General features: G+C 37.1%; 2 long non-coding RNA genes across 2 annotated transcripts; one reads left to right on the forward strand and one right to left on the reverse strand.

Annotated features, from left to right (window-relative positions):
* Positions 1–10,697: 10,697 nt before the first annotated feature.
* LOC136766417 (uncharacterized) lies at positions 10,698–12,459 on the reverse strand. The gene is made up of 3 exons (XR_010821760.1): positions 12,324–12,459; positions 11,882–11,958; positions 10,698–10,922 (listed from the first exon to the last, which is right to left on the reverse strand). It is a non-coding gene; the product is annotated as an uncharacterized LOC136766417 (long non-coding RNA).
* Positions 12,460–16,910: 4,451 nt separating this feature from the next.
* LOC136766858 (uncharacterized) lies at positions 16,911–18,669 on the forward strand. Its single transcript, XR_010821818.1, has 3 exons — positions 16,911–17,046; positions 17,412–17,488; positions 18,445–18,669. It is a non-coding gene; the product is annotated as an uncharacterized LOC136766858 (long non-coding RNA).
* The last annotated feature ends 8,740 nt before the right edge of the window (positions 18,670–27,409 follow it).

Below are 27,409 nucleotides of genomic sequence, written 5' to 3' on the forward strand. Positions count from 1 at the left end.
GGGAGGAAGAGAGGGAGAGAGAGGGAAAGTAAGAGAGGGAGATGGAGAGAGGGGAAGAAAGAGAGAGACAGACAGACAGGGAAAGAGAGAGGGAGAGAGAACACACTGTTACAGCTGTTGTCATACCAATACAGCTGTTGAATCTGAATTGGAGAACATGTTATTAATTGTCAGTTGCCCAATACACACTGTGCCCAATACACACTGTGTCCAGGATACGCTGTACCCAACATATACTGTGCCCAGGACACACTGTACCCAATATGCATTGTGCCCAATATATACTGTACCCAGCACACACTGTGCCCACACTGTGCCCAATGCGCACTGTACCCAAAACATACTGTATCCAATACATACTGTATCCAGTATGCACTGTACCCAATACACATTGTGTCCAATACACACTTTACCCAATACGCACTGTACCCACACTGTGCCCAATACATACTGTGCCAAGTAAACAATGTATCCAATACACATTGTGACCAATACACAATGTACCCAGTACACACTGTACCCAATACGAAATGTGCCCAATACATACTGTACCCAATACGCACTGTACCCAACACACACTGTACCCAATACATACTGTACCCAATACACATTGTGTCCAATACACACTTTACCCAATACGCACTGTACCCACACTGTGCCCAATACATACTGTGCCAAGTAAACAATGTATCCAATACACATTGTGACCAATACACAATGTACCCAGTACACACTGTACCCAATACGAAATGTGCCCAATACATACTGTACCCAATACGCACTGTACCCAACACACACTGTACCCAATACATACTGTACCCAATACACATTGTGTCCAATACATACTTTACCCAATACGCACTATACCCACACTGTGCCCAGTAGACACTGTAACTGATACACACTATGCCCAATACACAATGTGCACAATACACACTGTACCCAACACGCACTGTACCCACACTGTTCACAATACACACTGTGCACAACACACACTGTACCCAATACATACTGTACCCAATACACATTGTGTCCAATACATACTTTACCCAATACGCACTGTACCCACACTGTGCCCAGTAGACACTGTAACTAATACACACTATGCCCAATACACAATGTGCACAATACACACTGTACCCAACACGCACTGTACCCACACTGTTCACAATACACACTGTGCACAACACGCACTGTACCCACACTTCACAATACACACTGTGCTCAACACGCACTGTACCCACACTGTACCCAATACGCACTGTGCCCCATGCAGCTGGTATATGGTACTGTGTCTCTATGGTCATTGTGCTGTAGTGTCACATGTTCCGTCCCTCGGTCATGTGACAGTGTGTGTGAGTGGCTCCGCTCGGGGGGGCAGTGCTGTCCAGTGCAGCTCTCTGCTCGTGTCTCAGCAGTGTGTCTGTCTGTCCGGACACCGATTCAGCCCCAGACAGACAACTGGACACACTGCAGCTGAGTGGACTGAGGGCTAGAGAGAGGGAGAGGGAAAGAGAGGGAGAGAGAGAGGGAGAAAGAGGGAGAGGGGGAGAGGGAGAAGGGGAGGGAGAGGGAGAGGAAGAGAGATACTGTTGAGCTACAACTACTGCTGCTGATGCTGTTAATAATAATGAGAATAATAGCAACAACAATGACAACTAGAACAATTATAATAATTATAATCATAATAATGATGATTATGATTATGATTATTATATTCAGATCTATTAACTCAAAAATAATAAGACAGTCCGACTGTCATTCTCCTGGCCCACTCTCTCTTTCTCTCCCCCTCCCCCCATCCCTGCATCTTCTCCTTGCACTTTTCTCTCATCCTCCCTCTTGGGCACAGTATCTCTCTCTCTCTCTCCCCCTCTCCCTCTCTTTCTCTCCCTCTTCTCTTACTTTCTGTCTGTATGTCTATTTATAGCCAGATAGTGTATTTCTGGTAGTTACAATAATAGGCTACAGTAGAAAACAGCCTATAGATAGAAAGAGAGAGAGGGAGAGAGAGAGAGAGAGAGAGAGAGAGAGAGAGAGAGAGAGAGAGAGGGAGAGAGTTTTCCGAATAGGTTTACACTATCACGTGCACAGACCCATGCAACATATACATTCAGACATGACAGAGAAAGAGAGATATGCAGGGTTATGAATAAAATGGCAGAAGAATCTATAGCAGACAAATAATAATATTTTGATAATTATTAACTACACCTATTCATTCCTCAAAGTTAAGTGGAATTTAATAATACAATTGTAATTGTTTTTCAATATATTTAAATCAATAATAATAATAATAATAATAATAATAATAATAATAATAATAATAATAATAATAGTAGTAGTAGTAGTAGTAGTAGTAGTAGTAGTAGAAAGATAATGTCACTCATGTTGTTATTCTTATTCTTATTATTATTCAGTCCTAAAATTATAACACAGTTGACAGAGTCCAGAGATCACAATAATCAATGCACAATATTTACACAATATGCACACAGCACATGTTGAAAGAAAAAAAGACACCCTCTCTCACAACCACTCACACTCACACACACACACACACACACAAACACATGCACACACACACGCGCACACACACACACACACACACACACGCACACACATTTAAATACACACACGCACACATGCATACGTTCACACACAGACACACACAGACACACACACACACTCACGCACACACACATATACACATACTCACACACACAAACACACGCACACACACGCACACGTTCACGCACACACACATTCACACACAGACACACACATGCACATACAGACACACACACACACACACACATACATTACTATATTAAATTTTTTGGAAAATCCAGTTTCCCATCATGCCTTGCTTGACACAGTCCGTGCAGTTGCCATGGCAACCACAACATGGAAGAAATTCTCGCAGAAACGATCTACTCAAATCAAGAAAGAGAGAGAGAGTCAGTGTTACAGTTTTGAGAAACAATGACCGGGTGAAACACCTACGGGTTGAGTATGTTCAGGTACAACACTATGTACTGTAAGACTACCGTTACTGTTTGATGCACATGCTCTTTGCTGTAACAGTAACCTCTTGTAATTGAAAATATCTGCTGTAAGCACAATATTTTTTAGAGGGTGATGGAGCTCGTTGCTGCCGTGATCCCTCACAAGTTCATCTTTGTTGATGAAGCTGGCTTCAACCTGGCCAAATACCGACGCCATGGGGGCAATCTCATCAGCACATGAGCAACAGTCCTGGTGCCTGGACAACGTCTGCAGATATATCGGAAGATGGGGTGGTAGGACGTAGGCCCCTTCTTGGGTCCTGTAATGCTGCACACCTCTTTGAGATCCTTGATACCATTGAGCCGGTGTGTCAAGGTGAAGAGGGCACCTATGTCACTGTATGGGACAATGTTAGGTTCCACCATGCAGAGGTGGTTCAGGAATGGTTTCGTGCCAATCCCCGATTCCTGACCCTGTACCTGCCCCCATACTCTCCTTTCCTCAACCCTACTGAGGAATTATTTTCAGCATGGAGGTGGAAGGTCTATGACCGCCATCCCCATGAGCTTGTTTGAGCTCCTTCAGGGCATGGATGAGGCTTGTGATGACATCACTGCTGACCAATGTCAGGCTTGGATTCGCCATCCCAGAAGATCTTTCCCGCGGTGCATGAGCAATGGAGATATTCATTGTGATGTGGACAAGAAAATTAGTGGTTGAATCAATGATCTTGTGGTGAAAGATGTTTACAAACCAAGTGAAAGCACAGTCAGTTGTTGTGAATGTAAGACTTGCTGTTTTACAAGTGTGATAAGCTTGGAGTTTTGTACTTGGAGTTTTCACCACATACTTATGACAATAGTACCAAAGCGTTTACATTTTGTTTTAATGTACTGTAATGTCCAGTCAGTCAGTGTTACAGTTCTTCTTTGCTAAGTCAATGAGAATTAATCTGTGGTGCACATGATCAACACCATAACCTAGAAAAGAAGAACAGTATACATTTCTGCAAAACAGTAAATACAACTCTCTACACAAGACACAAAAATCAATTGGGTAGGTCTTGTCAAACAAAATGAGATAATCTGTCCACAGTGAATAACACCCCCCCCCACATGTGTGAATCTCTACTGCACATGTGCAGATCCTCATTGCTCAATTGTTCAATCAGCAATCAGTCCATAATCACATATAACAGTGAGATGGTGTTGGCATGAAGTGGAGCAAGAAGACAAAGACAAAAGAGAGAAGGGAGCACAGCCACGAGCCCATAGAGGAGAGGGGTGCGTGTGTGCGGTGGCACAGCAGCTCAGAGGGGAGACAGAACACATGTTTCCAGTGACATGTGTGCCACTAGTGTTGACCATGTGATAGACATAGCCTTTCACTGTGAGGGGCTGGGCAGAGGTGCAGCCCACTCTGAACAAGTCAACTGTGGCATCAATAATTAGAGCATTCAGGAATGGGAATAGGGACAGTTGTAATATAGGGCACTTTTTCGGAAGGGGGGGCTGCGGGGGATTTGACCTTTGACCTGAACTTGAGTTGAACTCAGGGGGGTTCCTAGGGGGGTTAACAGGGATTTGACCTTTTGACCTTGAACTTGATTTGAACTCGGGGGGGGGGGGCCTTCCTAGGGGCTGGGGGTGCTTGTCACTGAATAATTACCATATTGATGGGTTCCGAAGGAATGTGCAGGGTGGTGGGGGTCTTCAACTGTTTTTCAAACCCTCCACAAGATTTGTCTTTAAGCCAGACTGATTCTTTAGTAAAATAGCTATTTTTCTCTATACGTGTGAAGCTCCAAAAGAGCGCTATGTATACCCTTCAGATTCTTTAGAAAACATAGATATTTTTCCCTACGCGAGTGAAGCTCCAAAAGAGCTCTATTAAAGCCCTGCCGATTCTTTAGTAACAGAGATACTTCTACTTAAGCGAGATCCGCGAGGCTGTCTCTTCAACAGGGCCAAAGCTGTTACCTCTTTCAAATGGACAAGGGTTATGTCGGTCTGGAGCTTTTTGAGCTAGTGGGGGTGGCGAGGAGATGTCTACGTCTTTAGTAACCTCGGATCGGTAAAGAATTAGTATATTTGGGGGCGGGGTTGACAGGGCACGGAAGAAATAGCCTATCAGGTTAGAGTTTGGTTTGAAGAATTTAAATATGTGGGGGCGGAGCTAACAGGGCACTGAAGACAGGTGGGCTCTGTTTACATTTGAGGCGATGGGCCCCCCTAACCCCCGGATAATGGATTGTGGCGAGAGATAGCGATCTGTAGAAGCGGTGGGGGCTGAGAGACACAAGATGGACTGAACTTTAATAAAATCCTGAATATGAGCAAAATTAAAAGAAATGTAATAAGGAAAATGTAAATTAAAACTTTCAGTAATCAGCATAATCTCAGTAAATACTACACCTACCCAAGACCAATATTTTCTTGCATTTCAGAATATATATCAAACGTATTATTTAAAGAACAGATACAATGTAAAGATTGAATAAGTACAATTATGAAGTTTTAAAGGTGTGTGTGTGTCTGTGTGTGTGTGTGTGTGTGTGTTCACAACAGCGTGCAATGTAAATGAAATGTAACGTTACTAAGTTAAGAAATCCTTAGAAGAACCATAGAATATATATGTAGAAACTGAAATTTCAATACAACTCAATAAAAGCAGCATTTGTAATAATATTAGTAACAAAACATCAAATTATTTTAAATAAATATCTAATGTAATCCATTCATGCAATAAGATTAAGTAAATACACAATATGTGTGTATGTATATTTATATAATTTACACATTACAAAAGTTTGGGGGTGCAGTCTGAAGACCTATATGGTCTTGGTTGTATTGACAGTAAGACATTTGAACAGACTTCAGTACTAGTTACATTCTTACAGACATAAAGAGCGAAAACACAATTTTAATAACGACACTAAGTAAACTTAACACTTACTTAACTTAATAAATACAGTATATAACCGACATTTGAGCACAGCTCTCTTTGCTAGTTAGATAACTCTCCACGGTCAAACAGAAGCCTTATAGTAGTAACCTTCTTACAGAAATAAAGAATGCACCCCATGATGTTAAGAAAAAAATAACTTTAAAAATACTAAAGTAACTTTAGACATATTACATATGTATCATTCATTAAGTATGTGTCTATTAAAACAGTAGATTTATACTTTTTCTAGAAAAATAATCTCCAGTCTCAGCATCTCAGGGGTGAGACCGACCCAGCAGCACATAAACAGAATAAAGACAGAGGCCAGAGGGAGCAGCAACCTTAGAGACCACAGCGAGAGACAAGCGCAGGGAGACACAGTCACACTAGAGTCACACCGGATCATGCGTGAATCCAGCAGGTCTGTAGTGAGATAGGGTTAACACAAACCAATCAGGCACAGAAAAAGAGAGATTGGCTAGAAATAGAGAAAACCGATAAAAAATAAATAGAAAATACATAAATAAATAAATAAATAAATAACCATAATAACAGGGTGAGTTATAAAGACCAAACTGACACAGTTGAATATTTGAACGTTTTATTAAGAATTTGCTTCACCGAAACAGTTCACACAGTGATCCCACTGATGCCCTGACAGGATCACACTGCAGTGCAGGGGCTTCACAAGCAGCACGTCCTGCTCTCAGCACCGCGGGGGGGTTTGCAGGAGCGGCAACAACACAAAACAGACCCCCTAATGACTGAGAATTTATCACCAGAAAACCTGTACAAATCCAGCGGTCACGCATTTCTACCCTGTCTGAGTAACATCTCTAAATTATATTCTGTATAAATTCTATGAAGTTCTTATCTGGATGTCTGACTTTAAGTCTTCCTTTTTATGGTTTTAAATCATTTTGGCAATTAAGTGACTCTTAATGCAAGTAATGCAAGTGTGAGAAACACTTCTGATTTTAATAAAGAGTTCAAAATGTCTTTATTAATCATGCACAGTAAACAGAAACAGGGCTGATATTGTACAGATATGTGAGACACCAGATGTATTTCACTAGTTTTGCAAACTGCTTTATGAGACTCATTGTCTGTATCTAAGTAATGTACAATTGTGTTCAAACATGCACAGTGTACTGAAATACATGACATACTGATGTGATAGATTTGACTATTTTGCTACAAATGTTGAAATTTGGGGAAGGCTTTATTATTATTATTATTATTATTATTATTATTATTATTATTATTATTATTATCATTAATATTATTATTATTATTTCTTGGCAGACGCCCTTATCCAGGGCAACTTACAACATCAGTGCAATATAAAATGTATTTTCTATATCCAAGTCAATTCTGGTTGTAACAAAGCACACATAGCAAACAGAAATAGTCTATATGTTATATTCAAAATACTTTGTGGGCTTATTGCATATATCGATTTTATTATTTTTATTACACATAGGGCTCCTCAAGAGGAGTTTAAGTGGCTCTAGTAGTCTAGATGGCGGCATCATTTACTATTTTGACAGCCGGAAATCGCGCCCTCCTACGCACCATATACCGGAAGTCCCTTGTCAGCCATCTTGGATGGCAGCCATTTGTAAGGTCATAGGCCATCTGCTAAGATGGTAGCCATCTTGCTAGGGTGACATCCATCATGGTGAGGGTCCGAGGGTACCTCACCCTGCTGGTTTGAAGGTGTAATGTTTAATAGCATAAACTGCTATATACTTATAACGTATATACTTCTAAGGTTATATTGTTTTATGATACTGTTTTAGTAAATTAAAAAATAAGAAAAGTAAAAGATTTATATATATATATATATATATATATATATATATATATATACTCACCTAAAGGATTATTAGGAACACCATACTAATACTGTGTTTGACCCCCTTTCGCCTTCAGAACTGCCTTAATTCTACGTGGCATTGATTCAACAAGGTGCTGAAAGCATTCTTTAGAAATGTTGGCCCATATTGATAGGATAGCATCTTGCAGTTGATGGAGATTTGTGGGATGCACATCCAGGGCACGAAGCTCCCGTTCCACCACATCCCAAAGATGCTCTATTGGGTTGAGATCTGGTGACTGTGGGGGCCAGTTTAGTACAGTGAACTCATTGTCATGTTCAAGAAACCAATTTGAAATGATTCGACCTTTGTGACATGGTGCATTATCCTGCGGGAAGTAGCCATCAGAGGATGGGTACATGGTGGTCATAAAGGGATGGACATGGTCAGAAACAATGCTCAGGTAGGCCGTGGCATTTAAACGATGCCCAATTGGCACTAAGGGGCCTAAAGTGTGCCAAGAAAACATCCCCCACACCATTACACCACCACCACCAGCCTGCACAGTGGTAACAAGGCATGATGGATCCATGTTCTCATTCTGTTTACGCCAAATTCTGACTCTACCATCTGAATGTCTCAACAGAAATCGAGACTCATCAGACCAGGCAACATTTTTCCAGTCTTCAACTGTCCAATTTTGGTGAGCTTGTGCAAATTGTAGCCTCTTTTTCCTATTTGTAGTGGAGATGAGTGGTACCCGGTGGGGTCTTCTGCTGTTGTAGCCCATCCGCCTCAAGGTTGTACGTGTTGTGGCTTCACAAATGCTTTGCTGCATACCTCGGTTGTAACGAGTGGTTATTTCAGTCAAAGTTGCTCTTCTATCAGCTTGAATCAGTCGGCCCATTCTCCTCTGACCTCTAGCATCAACAAGGCATTTTCGCCCACAGGACTGCCGCATACTGGATGTTTTTCCCTTTTCACACCATTCTTTGTAAACCCTAGAAATGGTTGTGCGTGAAAATCCCAGTAACTGAGCAGATTGTGAAATACTCAGACCGGCCCGTCTGGCACCAACAACCATGCCACGCTCAAAATTGCTTAAATCACCTTTCTTTCCCATTCAGACATTCAGTTTGGAGTTCAGGAGATTGTCTTGACCAGTACCACACCCCTAAATGCACTGAAGCAACTACCATGTGATTGGTTGGTTAGATAATTGCATTAATGAGAAATTGAACAGGTGTTCCTAATAATCCTTTAGGTGAGTGTATATATTAGGTTATATTGCATACATTTGAAAAAAATAAAAGTTGTAAATACACATATGTATTTTATTTTAGATTATAATGTTTGATTATACTGTTTTAGTAAATTATAAAATAAGAAAAATAAACATTGTATATATATTTAAGGTTATATTGTTTTATGATACTGTTTTTGTAAATTAAAAAATAAGTTTTAAATACGTATATACTTCTAAGGTTATATTGTTTTATGAAACTGTTTTAGTAAATTAAAAAATAAGACAAGTTTTAAATAGATATATATTAGGTTATATTGCATACATTTGAAAAAAATAAAAGTTGTAAATACACATATGTATTTTATTTTAGATTATAATGTTTGATTATACTGTTTTAGTAAATTATAAAATAAGAAAAATAAACATTGTATATATATTTAAGGTTATATTGTTTTATGATACTGTTTTTGTAAATTAAAAAATAAGTTTTAAATACGTATATACTTCTAAGGTTATATTGTTTTATGAAACTGTTTTAGTAAATTAAAAAATAAGACAAGTTTTAAATAGATATATATTAGGTTATATTGTTTTATGATACTGTTTTAGTAAATAAAAAGAGAATAAGAGAATATTTTTTATATATTTTATTTTAGGTTATAATGTTTAATGATTTGTTTTAGTAAATTAAAAAATAAGAAAAGTAAAAGATTTATATATATATATATATATATATATATATATATATATATATATATATATATATATATATATATTAGGTTATATTGTATACATTTGAGAAAAATAAAAGTTGTAAATACACATATGTATTTTATTTTAGATTATAATGTTTGATTATACTGTTTTAGTAAATTAAAAAATAAGAAAAATAAACATTTTATATATATTTAAGGTTATATTGTTTTATGATACTGTTTTAGTAAATTAAAAAAGAAAAATGAATATTTACCCAGAGTGGGAATTGAACCCACATGGACATATGTCCATGTGTTTTTAGTTTATATGTTTTATGATTAGGCTTAGGATGATACTGTGTTGGCAAAATAAAAAGGTAAGAAAAAATTAATTAAGAAATGTATAGACTTACATATATTGCATGTCATTACATACATATTTAAGCAAACACAGATAAACACACATGCCTATATCTCTTTAGTTTATATTTATCAGTAGACACTAAAGTCAAATACACCACTTTTCTTAGAGAACAAAAGTGAAATGTATAGAATTATATCTGTACATTTTGACCAGCCCTGTACTTTGTTACATTATGTTATATTTGTTACATTAGTGAATGCTCAAACATAGCCTTAACATGTATCATATTTAAGAATATACTGCATTTAATTTCATTACACATACATATATATATATATATATATATATGCAAACACACACACCCACACACACACATATAATACAAATATTTTGTTTTATTTATCAATAGACACTAAAGACTAGTGAAGCACAGAGAGACACAGTGAAGCACTATTTGTGAGTACTCATATGTATAAAATTATATATATATATATGTATATATATATATATATATATATATATATATATATATATATATCATTTGTTTGTGCTCAAATGTATAGAATTAATAAAATACACAAACACACACACACACAATGGTGACTTTTATTGTGACAAACAAGCATTTTACAACATGGAACATAGTCAGAAGTAGAAAAAGATACTCCACAAAATGTTGTACAGATACTTGTAATTAATTTCTGGTTCACAACACCAACATTGGACAGAAAGAAACACTGACCTGTACGGAGTAATGTCATTCCATAACATTTCCAGCCTATTCCATATGTATTCTATTAAGTCTTTCACTGTTGGCTCCTTTTTCAAAGTTATACCTGATTCTGGCAACAAAGTATATCAGGTATCAATTGTAAATAAAGTGAGAAACACTTAAGTTTCTATTCCTTTAGAAATACCTTATTTTTCAAACCTACAAATACATGGTGACAACTGCAACCATGAAACACATACAAAACACAGAAATAGGGACCACAAAGCAAGGATATAATAAGCACAGATGGTATTTACTGCAAATTTTAAGTTTTGTAAAATTATTTATATAACTTCTAGGAGTAATCTACATAGTGAATATACAATCAGTCTTCAGGAAACACACACAGCAGACTGAAATAAGCACAATGTCATATTTAGACGACCCAAAACTGCATTCTACTAAACCCTGAAACTCTGAAAAATCACTACAAACTCTATGTTTTGTAAAATGGCTTATTTCACAGACACAGAACCAAATAGGCTCACCCTCAACATAGTACAAAGTATGATGTAAACGTACAGGTTTACCAGTAGCACAGGGGTATTATTAATCTATTCATGCAACTTTTAGACACTTGTCTAATACAGAGCCAACAACGGCATTGAGAGCGGGTAGCAGGGCTTAGACAATGCTGTGCGCTGGGATTTAAAATGACTCTGTAGGCCAGGGCTTCAAAACCTTACCCCATTTTAACATTGTCCAATTAGCCTCCAACCCCTAAAATGCTAAGACATGTTTTTTGTATCATATGTATTACTGTTGTATTACTATGTACATTAATGTAGTTTATACTTTTTATTTAATTTGACATAATTATCATATTTTTAAGTACAAATTAATAAATACAAATAACAAATACTATATAATAATAGTAACAAAAATGCAAAAAGGTATTAAGCAATCATATTTTTACTTACAAAATAATATATATAAAATAACAGTATACTAATTGAATAATAATAATAATAATAATAATAATAATAATAATAATAATAATAATTTTAAAACATATTAAACAAAACTCACCCTGACTTTGTCACAACCGCAGGATGGGGAACCTCTGCTGTCGACCCTCATCCACTCTGTCAACAGTTTGTAGGTGACTTGTAACACAAGGGCAGAAGCATGAAAACTCAGTCTTGGTGGGGTGTTTCTGTCCAGTGGTCTGACCTGATACAACTTTCTACTACATTTCATATTCTATTAAAATAGAACACATGAGTAGTTCATAAAAAAGTGTTAAATCTGCTCCTCTTATGAGTGTCTCTACAGCCCCGCATTGCTCCCTTGCATTGCAGAGCATGACACGTGCTCTTCACATTGAAATTCACATTCATGTTGATGTAGGACTCGTCAACACAAAACTGTACAAAAATACATTAAATACGTAAACAATACAAACATTAAGAAAAGAATCCACTTTCAATCTGACATTTCACAGTATATACATTAAATCAATTTGAATTACCTCATGGCTTTCCTCAGGCTCGGAGCCAGGCCCGTCTTGCCATCAGCGTCAGAAGCTGAGCGCTCTGTGTAAGAGTCAGAGTATCGTTCAGCTGTGAGCGGTGGAGAGGGGAAAGGGAGATGCAGAGCAGGCAGGGTGTCTGTGAGACGGGTCTCTGTCCTGCTTGTCCTGCAGAGCCTCTCTTATCTGAAATGGCACTGGACACACCCAAAGCAGCAACGCCCCCCCAGACAGCAGCTCCTTAAGAGAGGACACTGTCAAATCTAACATTCAGTAAAAAGCCACTGTTTTGACCATTTTCAGTTGAATTAATCCTCAGCATCAAATGCATTGAGACCGTACACAGCTTCCAGATGACTTGTACTTTAAGATATGTTATATATTTAGGCTACCCTGTTATTGCTTGAATACAGTGTTATTTCATGAGAGCAGTAAGAAAAAGGGGGAACAAGGATATATAATTTAATTAATCATTTTAAGCACTCTTGCTATTAGAAATAACTAAGATGAAGGCCTAAACTGGCTATCTACTGTTTAAAAAGAGAAATGTTTTTCTGTGAGTGTGCTAAAGAATTGAACTTCTCATTTCTGTCATTACAGTGAAATAACTGGAATACGTAGTATATACCTAACAGTTGCTTAGATTTAAATGCTTTTCTTTATGAAATGTAAGATGAGTGCTCAGAACAATTAGACATCTATATTTCTACCCGGGCTTGATTATGTTGACAGTTTATGACTGTGCTTTGCCATTAATCCAGATTTCACCTTGTTCTCTATGGGTTGGTTTCAGAGCATGATTAGCACTAGTTTAAGTACATTACTCAGAATGTGGCATTCACCATGGTGGTATTTTGGTATACAAAATGATTTAGGCTGAAGGACAATAAACCATTGGTATACACTCACCTAAAGGATTATTAGGAACACCTGTTCAATTTCTTATTAATGCAATTATCTAACCAACCAATCACATGGCAGTTGCTTCAATGCATTTAGGGGTGTGGTCCTGGTCAAGACAATCTCCTGAACTCCAAACTGAATGTCTGAATGGGAAAGAAAGGTGATTTAAGCAATTTTGAGCGTGGCATGGTTGTTGGTGCCAGACGGGCCGGTCTGAGTATTTCACAATCTGCTCAGTTACTGGGATTTTCACGCACAACCATTTCTAGGGTTTACAAAGAATGGTGTGAAAAGGGAAAAACATCCAGTATGCGGCAGTCCTGTGGGCGAAAATGCCTTGTTGATGCTAGAGGTCAGAGGAGAATGGGCCGACTGATTCAAGCTGATAGAAGAGCAACTTTGACTGAAATAACCACTCGTTACAACCGAGGTATGCAGCAAAGCATTTGTGAAGCCACAACACGTACAACCTTGAGGCGGATGGGCTACTACAGCAGAAGACCCCACCGGGTACCACTCATCTCCACTACAAATAGGAAAAAGAGGCTACAATTTGCACAAGCTCACCAAAATTGGACAGTTGAAGACTGGAAAAATGTTGCCTGGTCTGATGAGTCTCGATTTCTGTTGAGACATTCAGATGGTAGAGTCAGAATTTGGCGTAAACAGAATGAGAACATGGATCCATCATGCCTTGTTACCACTGTGCAAGCTGGTGGTGGTGGTGTAATGGTGTGGGGGATGTTTTCTTGGCACACTTTAGGCCCCTTAGTGCCAATTGGGCATCGTTTAAATGCCACGGCCTACCTGAGCATTGTTTCTGACCATGTCCATCCCTTTATGACCACCATGTACCCATCCTCTGATGGCTACTTCCCGCAGGATAATGCACCATGTCACAAAGGTCGAATCATTTCAAATTGGTTTCTTGAACATGACAATGAGTTCACTGTACTAAACTGGCCCCCACAGTCACCAGATCTCAACCCAATAGAGCATCTTTGGGATGTGGTGGAACGGGAGCTTCGTGCCCTGGATGTGCATCCCACAAATCTCCATCAACCGCAAGATGCTATCCTATCAATATGGGCCAACATTTCTAAAGAATGCTTTCAGCACCTTGTTGAATCAATGCCACGTAGAATTAAGGCAGTTCTGAAGGCGAAAGGGGGTCAAACACAGTATTAGTATGGTGTTCCTAATAATCCTTTAGGTGAGTGTATAGTACTATACTAGGTTAGCAAAAGTAATTTACCCATGCACATACACAACTTACAGTCTGAATTAAACCTTCTTGGCTCTGTCTCACATGTACCAACTTTTCAAATCTCAATTTGACTTACTAGTAAAAGTTACAAAGTGAGAGGGATTTAACCAAAGACAAAGAGCTGTCTATTTTTTTAATTAAACCTTAATCATTTTTGCCATTATCAATATGTTGAATACCTAAAATGTGCACATAACAGAAATATTTACACAGGCATGTGTTTCCTTATGAGACTAGTGAAGGCTTAAAAGTGATAATAATAAAAAGATAGAAATGTGTCAATATTGGTCTCTTAAAGGGAACTGTAGAGAAACAACTCATTTGTGCTATTAAAATAAGTAAACTGAATATGGCACACAAAGACTGTGCGGCAATAATTTAAACTGCTCTGTAGTAAAAGCCATGAAACCGGGTCTGATTACATATTCCTTCTTTTATTGTTATTCTTAGTTATTCTCTGGATTAGTGTCCTGGAGAAGGACAGCACATACTTATCAGATTGGGTGGGAAACGGCAGAGCCCTGAAGGTGGTTATCAGTAGCAAGCGATGGCTAGGTTCTAGATAAGGCCCTACAACCAGGCCTGGCCATAACACCCCAACGACAGAGCCAGAGAGCTCGTGTTTATGTAGCCGGCCTACGAACCCAGTAATCAGAGTGTTTTTTTAAATTATTTAAAACCGTCCTATACTTTCTCACTATATATTGATACATGTACATTAAGTAATGAGCATTTCACTTCTTTTCTACGGATTCTATCTGCTTAGACATGTTCAGTCCTGATCATTTAGACAATCTCATTCTAAAACATGAACTATTTATCTAAATTGTGTATATATGGATTACCTTTAAATATATGTATATCTCACTGTCTGTCTGGCTAAATGGAATGAGTATTTTGTACTTTATTATTTTACCATGCTACACTTACTATGCTCTCTTTTAATCTTTGTCTGTATTGCAGTTTGGGGTGTACAGTATTTCACCCTATTCAAACAAAACAGTTATTCAGTTATGAAATCTTCAGATGACCATGTTTTGTTCTAAAACAATGTAAACAAGTTGAAATCTTTTTTAAAAACATGTCAAGGTAAACATGTTTATACTGGTTTATCCACAGAGAGATATATGACTGGCACAGGTATTCTTCTAGCACATGTACACCTAACAAAGAACCATAAGAGGGCATGATGATAAAACATGATATACATAGAACGTTAAGTGATATAACACCATGGTTTTGTGTAAAAACAATGAATGGTCATGTCAGCACCTAAGACTTTTGAAATAGGAGGGGAGGCCTTTGTGTGATAATTGTAGTGAAGAAACTGAAACTTTGAAGGCAACTATTTCTGTCTCTGTGAAGAGTAATATGTCCAGGCAGCCTCGTTCCTCTGTATGTCTGGCTTCCTGTAGGAGATTTCAGACCAAAGCTGCTACACTGTCCTCTCACTCTTGAGCTGCAAACTGCTGGCACCAACAACCATGCCACGCTCAAAATTGCTTAAATCACCTTTCTTTCCCATTCAGACATTCAGTTTGGAGTTCAGGAGATTGTCTTGACCAGGACCACACCCCTAAATGCATTGAAGCAACTGCCATGTGATTGGTTGGTTAGATAATTGCATTAATGAGAAATTGAACAGGTGTTCCTAATAATCAGTTTATTGTCCTTCAGCCTAAATCATTTTGTATACCAAAATACCACCATGGTGAATGCCACATTCTGAGTAATGTACTTAAACTAGTGCTAATCATGCTCTGAAACCAACCCATAGAGAACAAGGTGAAATCTGGATTATTGGCAAAGCACAGTCATAAACTGTCAACATAATCAAGCCCGGGTAGAAATATAGATGTCTAATTGTTCTGAGCACTCATCTTACATTTCATAAAGAAAAGCATTTAAATCTAAGCAACTGTTAGGTATATACTACGTATTCCAGTTATTTCACTGTAATGACAGAAATGAGAAGTTCAATTCTTTAGCACACTCACAGAAAAACATTTCTCTTTTTAAACAGTAGATAGCCAGTTTAGGCCTTCATCTTAGTTATTTCTAATAGCAAGAGTGCTTAAAATGATTAATTAAATTATATATCCTTGTTCCCCCTTTTTCTTACTGCTCTCATGAAATAACACTGTATTCAAGCAATAACAGGGTAGCCTAAATATATAACATATCTTAAAGTACAAGTCATCTGGAAGCTGTGTACGGTCTCAATGCATTTGATGCTGAGGATTAATTCAACTGAAAATGGTCAAAACAGTGGCTTTTTACTGAATGTTAGATTTGACAGTGTCCTCTCTTAAGGAGCTGCTGTCTGGGGGGGCGTTGCTGCTTTGGGTGTGTCCAGTGCCATTTCAGATAAGAGAGGCTCTGCAGGACAAGCAGGACAGAGACCCGTCTCACAGACACCCTGCCTGCTCTGCATCTCCCTTTCCCCTCTCCACCGCTCACAGCTGAACGATACTCTGACTCTTACACAGAGCGCTCAGCTTCTGACGCTGATGGCAAGACGGGCCTGGCTCCGAGCCTGAGGAAAGCCATGAGGTAATTCAAATTGATTTAATGTATATACTGTGAAATGTCAGATTGAAAGTGGATTCTTTTCTTAATGTTTGTATTGTTTACGTATTTAATGTATTTTTGTACAGTTTTGTGTTGACGAGTCCTACATCAACATGAATGTGAATTTCAATGTGAAGAGCACGTGTCATGCTCTGCAATGCAAGGGAGCAATGCGGGGCTGTAGAGACACTCATAAGAGGAGCAGATTTAACACTTTTTTATGAACTACTCATGTGTTCTATTTTAATAGAATATGAAATGTAGTAGAAAGTTGTATCAGGTCAGACCACTGGACAGAAACACCCCACCAAGACTGAGTTTTCATGCTTCTGCCCTTGTGTTACAAGTCACCTACAAACTGTTGACAGAGTGGATGAGGGTCGACAGCAGAGGTTCCCCATCCTGCGGTTGTGACAAAGTCAGGGTGAGTTTTGTTTAATATGTTTTAAAATTATTATTATTATTATTATTATTATTATTATTATTATTATTATTCAATTAGTATACTGTTATTTTATATATATTATTTTGTAAGTAAAAATATGATTGCTTAATACCTTTTTGCATTTTTGTTACTATTATTATATAGTATTTGTTATTTGTATTTATTAATTTGTACTTAAAAATATGATAATTATGTCAAATTAAATAAAAAGTATAAACTACATTAATGTACATAGTAATACAACAGTAATACATATGATACAAAAAACATGTCTTAGCATTTTAGGGGTTGGAGGCTAATTGGACAATGTTAAAATGGGGTAAGGTTTTGAAGCCCTGGCCTACAGAGTCATTTTAAATCCCAGCGCACAGCATTGTCTAAGCCCTGCTACCCGCTCTCAATGCCGTTGTTGGCTCTGTATTAGACAAGTGTCTAAAAGTTGCATGAATAGATTAATAATACCCCTGTGCTACTGGTAAACCTGTACGTTTACATCATACTTTGTACTATGTTGAGGGTGAGCCTATTTGGTTCTGTGTCTGTGAAATAAGCCATTTTACAAAACATAGAGTTTGTAGTGATTTTTCAGAGTTTCAGGGTTTAGTAGAATGCAGTTTTGGGTCGTCTAAATATGACATTGTGCTTATTTCAGTCTGCTGTGTGTGTTTCCTGAAGACTGATTGTATATTCACTATGTAGATTACTCCTAGAAGTTATATAAATAATTTTACAAAACTTAAAATGTGCAGTAAATACCATCTGTGCTTATTATATCCTTGCTTTGTGGTCCCTATTTCTGTGTTTTGTATGTGTTTCATGGTTGCAGTTGTCACCATGTATTTGTAGGTTTGAAAAATAAGGTATTTCTAAAGGAATAGAAACTTAAGTGTTTCTCACTTTATTTACAATTGATACCTGATATACTTTGTTGCCAGAATCAGGTATAACTTTGAAAAAGGAGCCAACAGTGAAAGACTTAATAGAATACATATGGAATAGGCTGGAAATGTTATGGAATGACATTACTCCGTACAGGTCAGTGTTTCTTTCTGTCCAATGTTGGTGTTGTGAACCAGAAATTAATTACAAGTATCTGTACAACATTTTGTGGAGTATCTTTTTCTACTTCTGACTATGTTCCATGTTGTAAAATGCTTGTTTGTCACAATAAAAGTCACCATTGTGTGTGTGTGTGTTTGTGTATTTTATTAATTCTATACATTTGAGCACAAACAAATGATATTATATATATATATATATATATATATATATATATATATATATATATATATACATATATATATATATAATTTTATACATATGAGTACTCACAAATAGTGCTTCACTGTGTCTCTCTGTGCTTCACTAGTCTTTAGTGTCTATTGATAAATAAAACAAAATATTTGTATTATATGTGTGTGTGTGGGTGTGTGTGTTTGCATATATATATATATATATATATATATATATATATATATATATATATATATATATATATATATATGTATGTGTAATGAAATTAAATGCAGTATATTCTTAAATATGATACATGTTAAGGCTATGTTTGAGCATTCACTAATGTAACAAATATAACATAATGTAACAAAGTACAGGGCTGGTCAAAATGTACAGATATAATTCTATACATTTCACTTTTGTTCTCTAAGAAAAGTGGTGTATTTGACTTTAGTGTCTACTGATAAATATAAACTAAAGAGATATAGGCATGTGTGTTTATCTGTGTTTGCTTAAATATGTATGTAATGACATGCAATATATGTAAGTCTATACATTTCTTAATTAATTTTTTCTTACCTTTTTATTTTGCCAACACAGTATCATCCTAAGCCTAATCATAAAACATATAAACTAAAAACACATGGACATATGTCCATGTGGGTTCAATTCCCACTCTGGGTAAATATTCATTTTTCTTTTTTAATTTACTAAAACAGTATCATAAAACAATATAACCTTAAATATATATAAAATGTTTATTTTTCTTATTTTTTAATTTACTAAAACAGTATAATCAAACATTATAATCTAAAATAAAATACATGTGTGTATTTACAACTTTTATTTTTCTCAAATGTATACAATATAACCTAATATATATATATATATATATATAAATCTTTTACTTTTCTTATTTTTTAATTTACTAAAACAAATCATTAAACATTATAACCTAAAATAAAATATATAAAAAATATTTTCTTATTCTCTTTTTATTTACTAAAACAGTATCATAAAACAATATAACCCAATATATATCTATTTAAAACTTGTATTATTTTTTAATTTACTAAAACAGTTTCATAAAACAATATAACCTTAGAAGTATATACGTATTTAAAACTTATTTTTTAATTTACAAAAACAGTATCATAAAACAATATAACCTTAAATATATATACAATGTTTATTTTTCTTATTTTTTAATTTACTAAAACAATATAATCAAACATTATAATCTAAAATAAAATACATATGTGTATTTACAACTTTTATTTTTTTCAAATGTATGCAATATAACCTAATATATATATATATATATATAAATCTTTTACTTTTCTTATTTTTTAATTTACTAAAACAGTATCATAAAACAATATAACCTTAGAAGTATATACGTTATAAGTATATAGCAGTTTATGCTATTAAACATTACACCTTCAAACCAGCAGGGTGAGGTACCCTCGGACCCTCACCATGATGGATGTCACCCTAGCAAAATGGCTACCATCTTAGCAGATGACCTATGACCTTACAAATGGCTGCCATCCAAGATGGCTACCATCTTAGCAGATGACCTATGACCTTACAAATGGCTGCCATCCAAGATGGCTGACAAGGGAGGGCGGGACTTCCGGTCTATGGTGCGTATGAGGGCGGGACTTCCGGCTGTCACAATAGTAAATGATGCCGCCATCTAGACTACTAGAGCCACTTAAACTCCTCTTGAGGAGCCCTATGTGTAATAAAAATAATAAAATCGATATATGCAATAAGCCCACAAAGTATTTTGAATATAACATATAGACTATTTCTGTTTGCTATGTGTGCTTTGTTACAACCGGAATTGACTTGGATATAGAAAATACATTTTATATTGCACTGATGTTGTAAGTTGCCCTGGATAAGGGCGTCTGCCAAGAAATAATAATATTAATGTTAATAATAATAATAATAATAATAATAATAATAATAGTAATAATAATAATAATAAAGCCTTCCCCAAATTTCAACATTTGTAGCAAAATAGTCAAATCTATCACATCAGTATGTCATGTATTTCAGTACACTGTGCATGTTTGAACACAATTGTACATTACTTAGATACAGACAATGAGTCTCATAAAGCAGTTTGCAAAACTAGTGAAATACATCTGGTGTCTCACATATCTGTACAATATCAGCCCTGTTTCTGTTTACTGTGCATGATTAATAAAGACATTTTGAACTCTTTATTAAAATCAGAAGTGTTTCTCACACTTGCATTACTTGCATTAAGAGTCACTTAATTGCCAAAATGATTTAAAACCATAAAAAGGAAGACTTAAAGTCAGACATCCAGATAAGAACTTCATAGAATTTATACAGAATATAATTTAGAGATGTTACTCAGACAGGGTAGAAATGCGTGACCGCTGGATTTGTACAGGTTTTCTGGTGATAAATTCTCAGTCATTAGGGGGTCTGTTTTGTGTTGTTGCCGCTCCTGCAAACCCCCCCGCGGTGCTGAGAGCAGGACGTGCTGCTTGTGAAGCCCCTGCACTGCAGTGTGATCCTGTCAGGGCATCAGTGGGATCACTGTGTGAACTGTTTCGGTGAAGCAAATTCTTAATAAAACGTTCAAATATTCAACTGTGTCAGTTTGGTCTTTATAACTCACCCTGTTATTATGGTTATTTATTTATTTATTTATTTATGTATTTTCTATTTATTTTTTATCGGTTTTCTCTATTTCTAGCCAATCTCTCTTTTTCTGTGCCTGATTGGTTTGTGTTAACCCTATCTCACTACAGACCTGCTGGATTCACGCATGATCCGGTGTGACTCTAGTGTGACTGTGTCTCCCTGCGCTTGTCTCTCGCTGTGGTCTCTAAGGTTGCTGCTCCCTCTGGCCTCTGTCTTTATTCTGTTTATGTGCTGCTGGGTCGGTCTCACCCCTGAGATGCTGAGACTGGAGATTATTTTTCTAGAAAAAGTATAAATCTACTGTTTTAATAGACACATACTTAATGAATGATACATATTTAATATGTCTAAAGTTACTTTAATATTTTTAAAGTTATTTTTTTCTTAACATCATGGGGTGCATTCTTTATTTCTGTAAGAAGGTTACTACTATAAGGCTTCTGTTTGACCGTGGAGAGTTATCTAACTAGCAAAGAGAGCTGTGCTCAAATGTCGGTTATATACTGTATTTCTTAAGTTAAATAAGTGTGGTTTAGTTTCATTTACTTACTATCGTTATTAAATTGTGTTTTCGTTCTTTATGTCTGTACATATGTTACTAGTTAGTTGTACTGAAGTCTGTTCAAATGTCTTACTGAGCTCTTTTGGAGCTTCACTCGCGTAGGGAAAAATAGCTATGTTTTCTAAAGAATCTGAAGGGTATACATAGCGCTCTTTTGGAGCTTCACACGTATAGAGAAAAATAGCTATTTTACTAAAGAATCAGTCTGGCTTAAAGACAAATCTTTTGGAGGGTTTGAAAAACAGTTGAAGACCCCCACCACCCTGCACATTCCTGCAGTGCCCTGTCAACTCCACCCATCAATATGGTAATTATTCTGTGACGCGGTACAAGCACCCTGTAAGATATTATTTGTTAGAATATATTTTTCTATGGGAAATTCTATACCATCTGGTTTGGTAGAGGAAACAGTCCTCCTTCCTTTTATCTAAGTTCCCTGGTAGCCCTGGTAGCCCTGGTAACCCTATCTTTATGACCAGAGACCAAAAGGGACCTGTCCTCTGATTGGCTCCTAGCCAAATTCAAAATGACCCCCACTTCTAAATTACTTTAGCATAAGGCACCCAAGTCATGGTGGTGGCAAAATGCTATTGGTTGGAAGGAAACCTTATAAAAGGGAAAACAAAGAGAATTTGAGTTTCTCTTAACTTCTTCATCCTGCAACGAGACACAAGACAGAGCTGGAGAGGAGAGACAGAGAGAGACACACCGCTTCCTGCCTGACCAGACTGGCCTATAAGCTGTACTGTGAGGAGAAAGAAGAAAATGGGTATTATCTGTTTCTTACTGTAATCCAGCAGAAGGTTAATATTACTTATTTTCAGTAATATAATTGAATGATATTAGTTTCCTATTTTTGTCAAAATAAATGATTATTGCACATCTGTGACTTGACCGCATCTTCCCTCTAAAAATTATCTTAAAAGAGAAACCAATTGACCTATGAGTTTTCAGTTCAACTATTTATTTAGACTGACTGAAAAACCAAGCATTCCAAATTCTCTTACAATCCCCACCCCCTAGGAGGGCCCAGTCTGTACAGGTCAGACTCATCACAGCCATGCATTTCCTCACAATATTTTGTTGCAGACAGTTTACAGTTTTTTACGATTACTTACACACTAAAATTAAAAATAACACAGACAGTGAAACCTGACACTCAAGGAGCAAAACTTCAGCCGAAATCTGCACAACTATAAGCACATTCTCAGCCTCACACTTTTTGCAAAACACTAAACACACTTCTCTACATTAGACACAGCAATCAAACATGATGTCACTTCTTTGCCATTTCAAGGCACTGCCTTTCAAAATACCACACCTACGAACAAATTGATCAAACACAGCCATCATGTGTACAGACACTTAGGTGCTTACAGTTTTTCTTGATTGCTTGAGCACATTTCTCCAAACAGAATTCACTTTTTCAAAACAGTTAACACACAGCCCCAACCTGAAACACATTGGTCAAAATGAAACATTTCATTTGCAAAAGACTCTTAAAACATTAAATACATGACACAAAATCAACTACGTCCATAAAAACTTGTGATCAAATGGAAAGATATTTCAATCATTCATTACATAATAGCCCAATAAATACTAACTACAACTTTCAATATCCCCTAACATGGTTAACCTGCTTTGATATGTCTGTGCCATTTGTTTATACTATAATTACAGTATGTACCATACAAGTAAACATGTTATCACAGCATGTGCTGTATTCCTTTTTTCCTAAAATGTTTTGACCAAAGATGATTGATGTAGAGAGGATGTCACTCAAGAGCAGGAATGTCCAGAAGCAACAGGCTATATTTGACCTTTTTCATTTTGTCCTTTACAAATGCAATGGTGCTGTAGATACAGAGAATAAAAATAATACATAATAATAATAATAATAATAATAATAATAATAATAATAATAATAATAATAATACATTTGTTGCTTTCAATCAGGCCACATGTGTTCATCAAAATCACACTGGATGCTTTCCTTCGTAATGCAGCGAGGAACAAATCTCCTTGCATGGCACATCCATGCTTGGCCGTCCTCTGCAGTAATTTCCAGACATCTGGTCATGTGGACAGAAATAATGAACTTTCCACCTCCAAGCAGAGAAGAATTCCTCGAGTGGATTGAGAAAAGGAGAGTATGGTAGGAGACGTTGCATCACCATTCCTGGGTGGGCTGCAAACCATTCAGTTCCCAAATGGGAGAGGTGGAAAGCAACATTGTCCCATATGATGAAGAAGCAGGACATGTCAGGTCTCAGCAACCCTCTCTCATCTGGTGGACCCACTCTCTGGTGCATCAAGAACTGTGAGGAGACGTTTTGTATTGTAGGGGCCAGTTGTAGGAATGTGGTAAAGAACCCCCTGCTAGAGAGAGTGGCACACATGGTGATGTGTGCTCCCCTTCGAACATTCACAGTGGCCCTCTTACCAGTGGGGTTCCTCCCTCGACTACTGACATTTGAAAGGTGGAAGGCGGCTTCACTCACATAAATTGCAGTAATGTATGGGGAGTTGCGTTGCCCAGCCTCACTCATAGAAAGGCCATGATTGACAAAATGGTCAATATTTATGGCACAAATGTAATCTGAAACATAAGCTCTTTGTATTCCCCTTTGAGCTACTCCACCACCACACATCTGATCCCCTTTTCCTGTATGGGCAGCTCTACCTTTCCTTTGTCCTTGCCCTTCTGCATGTACCTGTCCTTGGCCTCGCCCTCGCCCTCAGCCTCTTACTTGATCCATCCTTGCAAGCAGCTCAAACGTGAGCTCTTTTGCGCATGAATAAGGACTGCTTGCTGAATGAACAATTGTGCAAAGAAGTTTGTCAGAAGAGGTTCACATTCATGGGAGTAATTTGTAGTAGATGTGACCAAATGTTTTAATTTTGTTTGACATGATTTACTCAACTGAGTTTTGTGTCTTTTCTAGAGAGTTGTGTTTACAGTTTTTCTAAACTGTGCTTAACATTTTCGTTATGTGTGAAAGTTATTAGAAATGACTTAGTGTTTTGCAAAAATGAATACTGTTTTGCTCATTAGGTTAAGATGGAGATGAAGTTGACCCCAGTTTCATTAAAAGTATCTTAGCAATCGAGAAAAACTGTAATTCTAACCTCACCAATCAGGTGTAAGCACTATAAAAAGGCAACAGGTGAGTTTACCTGTCTTCAACAAAAATATAAGGCAACATTGCAGTTAGAAGGAGAGGGAGAGGGAGAGGGAGGATGAGGATGAGAGGGGGAGCCCGTGGAGGAAGAGGGTTAGGGAGAGGAAGAGGAAGAGGTAGAGGTAGACCTGGAGGAGGACGTGGACAAAGAAGACAAGGAAAACATTTATCAAAAGAGATTCGAGCAACATTGGTTGACCATGTTGTAAACCATGGGTTGACATTGAGAGAGGCTGAACAGAGTTCAGCCCAACCTCGGCAGATATACTGTTGTAACAGTAATTCGGACATTTCGACAAGAGCACAGGTGAAAAACAACTTTTCTCTATGTCTACAGTAAAATCAGTACAATGTAGCCTACTATATGCACTACATCAGTACTTTTTGGTACCCATTCACTTCATTCCATGTTTGAAACAATGCCTTGTACGCTGTCCTGTGATATTTTACATGTATTTTGACTGGTCTACATAGGATTGAGGGTCGAAAACGTCAAGGAGGAAGGGGCCCCATATTCCCAGAGGAACAAGAGAGAGCTATCGTAAACATGGTTTTGGCCAATAATGTGATACGCCTCAGAGAAATTCAAACAAACATCCTCAATGACCGCACAGTTTTCAATAATGTCCATCAGGTCTCTCTATCAGCACTGGGGTGAATCCTTAAAAATACATCACATACAGAGTGCCATTTGAAAGACATTCTGAGAGAGTAAAAGACCTGCGGCATGAATATGTGGAGGTAAGTAATGTACACTTCAGTACTGTGCACTGCACACAGAACCTTTTTACATGTGCATTTATAGGAGACCTATACTGAACTACACAACATTGTATGTTTTTCAGAGAGTTTTGCTAATGGATGCTGATGCACTCCCGCATGAATTTAGGCTGAGTTTATCCTGACAAAAGTAAGAAGAAGGGGAGAAACATCATTGGCCACAGAGCTATATTGAATGTCCCGGGCCACCGTGGTGGTGACATCACAATGTGCGCTGCAATCACGCAGAATGGAGTCCTCCACCGCCGTGCCAACTGAGGTCCTTACAACACGGCTCATATGATCACATTGTTAGACAGACTACACAACTTCATCACAGCAGAAGACAAAATGGATTCAGAGCAGATGAGATATATTGTCATCTGGGACAATGTATCTTTCCACCAATCTGCTCTGGTCCAAAACTGGTTTCAGCAGCATCCACAATTTTCACTCCAATACCTCCCACCATACTCTCCCATCCTTAACCCCACTGAGGAGTTTTTTTCGGCATGGCAGTGGAAGGTTTACGATGTCAGGATATCCCTCATTCGAGCCATGCCTGCGACCAGATTGATGCAGGGTCTGTGCAAGGATGGATTCACCATTCAAGAAGATTGTTCCGGTGCTGTCTTGCGAGAGAGGACATAGCCTCTGATGTGGACGAAGTGCTATGGCCAGATCCAGCTAGGCGATGAAATGATGCTTAGGGTTTTTTAATTCATGCTTTCTTTTTTGTCTCCACAAATGTTTTTGCTGTGTTCATGTACTATATTCTATTTACAATATGTTCTGTTCTGATTTTCAGTGCAAAATGAAACCTTTGGAAATGCATGGATGTATGGACTTATTGTAGTGTGTAGTACTGGTCTTGTGTGTTGTGTTGGGTCAATATATCCATGTACTTTACTCTAACAATATCTGAAAAAATCAAACCCAGACTATATCATTAGAAAAGTAGAAATGTTAAAAGTGTTTTAGATTGAGCACAACAGTGTGTAACTGGTTCAATCAGAATCAGATCGTATGAACCATGTATGTGCCATACGGTGACAAAATTGTTTTTTTTTATAAATTATTGTATAGTTTTGAATGAAGTGTTTCATTTTGCAAAACATCTGAGGTATTCTGCTACTTGTGTGTGATGTTGTATGAATTGTGTGTAGTGTTTTGACAAAATGAGCCCTGTTTTCAAAATCGTGCTTAAGCAATCGTAAAAAACTGTATTGTGCCAGTGTGAAGTGGCTGATGGATATAACTTGTCATTAGATGACAAATGACACTGTTTTGATGGACTGATTTGATTTTGTGACGTGTATTTGATGTTTTGAGTATCTGAGTGCATTTTGCGAATTAAATGTGTCATTTTGGATAAACGTGTTTTATTTTGGGGTGTGTGTTCATTGTTTTGAAAAAGTGAATTCTGTTTGGAGAAATGTGTTTAAGCAATAGAGAAAAACTGTAATGTGC

Source organism: Amia ocellicauda, chromosome 1 (genome assembly GCF_036373705.1).
Source record: "Amia ocellicauda isolate fAmiCal2 chromosome 1, fAmiCal2.hap1, whole genome shotgun sequence".
In the NCBI taxonomy this organism is placed as follows: Eukaryota; Metazoa; Chordata; class Actinopteri; order Amiiformes; family Amiidae; genus Amia; species Amia ocellicauda.